This window comes from Heloderma suspectum, chromosome 13 (genome assembly GCF_057233095.1).
Source record: "Heloderma suspectum isolate Gila_16-S chromosome 13, 16-S_ref, whole genome shotgun sequence".
NCBI lineage: Eukaryota > Metazoa > Chordata > Lepidosauria > Squamata > Helodermatidae > Heloderma > Heloderma suspectum.
Genome location: NC_139470.1, coordinates 12421229 through 12422500, shown reverse-complemented (window position 1 = coordinate 12422500; position 1272 = coordinate 12421229). Strand labels below are relative to the sequence as shown.

Sequence of the window (1272 nt, the reverse complement as noted above, 5' to 3'; positions counted from 1 at the left end):
CTTCAGATGATGCGTCGCAATCCACCACTGGGGCACACCGCTAAGTAAGTGTGGAGCTGAGCCACTGAACGAGAGGCAAGGATTGGGATGTCAGAGGAATCTGCAGTAGAATCACATGAGTTCGGATTTCTATGAATCTGACCCACAGATTCTGCAGCAGAGTGGCTTTTCCTGAGTCGCATGGATTCTGCGGAGAGCACTGAATCCTAACCACTAGACCACCAGGGATTTTTAAACCTATTTCCAAAAATCCATTTAATATATAGTCCTCAAATAGAGGACACATCAGAAATTAAACTGATAGGAAGAGATACTACTAAAATATTACTAGTTTTTATGTTTGATTATGCATATTTCTATAAACATTGTTACAAATTGCAATGGCCATTGGCTTGGTACAAATAAAAATGTGATTTGGATTTGGATTCTGCAGACTTGTGGACCAGTTTTTTTACTGTCATAGAAAACTACGTAAAATAAAAAAAAACATTGGCCAAAAATGCACATTTCCACCATAGGCTAAAGCATGAAAATGCACATTTTGGGAGGATTCGCGCATTTCAAGGGGGATTTGTGCATTTTTCCAAGTGCACTTTTGCACAAGTTCAAAAATTGGAACTAATCCAATTCTGTCAGTGAGCAGATGACAAAATGGATTGCTGCCTTACAATCTGTGAAACGCAGATGGATCGGATTTTACAAAATCCATACATCCCTAGATAAGGATCAACACTAACAAGCCAGAACCAGAAAACATGTCAAAACCCAGGAAAGGCTCAATCCTCAAATCAGGAGCATAGAAACACAGGCCCAATCCACCCCAATCCAGCCCTCTGAGGTTCCCCTAGCACCACCCCAGCTTCTCAAGATCTCGGGGGCTACATTTCAGTGGTGGGTGGCACTGAGGACAAAACAGGTTGGGACTCAAGGCAAAATGGGACTAAAGGCCAAAATACCCAAACTGCCAGTATATTTTAAGTAAAGCTCTTACTGTCAGTAACTAAATCTTACAAGAGGTATTGGTACCATGTAGAATGGGGTGGAGGAGACTGCCAAACCCGAGAAACCACCAAATGATGGATGGTCATCTGGGGAATCCTGAAGGGCTAGACTAGGACTCCAGGCAAGCAGGATTTCGCCCACAGCCCAGTTCTGTGCCCCTGGTTAGGGATAAGAAATCTTCAATGTAAGCAAATGAGTTCCGATTTTTATGAATCCAACCCACGGATTCTGCAGTAGACCGGCTTTTTCCCCTGTAGGGTGGATTCCACA

The 1272-nt window shown here is 43.0% G+C and overlaps 1 non-coding gene across 1 annotated transcript; it reads right to left on the bottom strand.

Annotated features, from left to right (window-relative positions):
* Positions 1–156: 156 nt before the first annotated feature.
* Positions 157–338, bottom strand: LOC146336064 (U2 spliceosomal RNA). The gene has a single exon (XR_014785836.1). It is a non-coding gene; the product is annotated as a U2 spliceosomal RNA (small nuclear RNA).
* Between the last annotated feature and the right edge of the window lie 934 nt (positions 339–1272).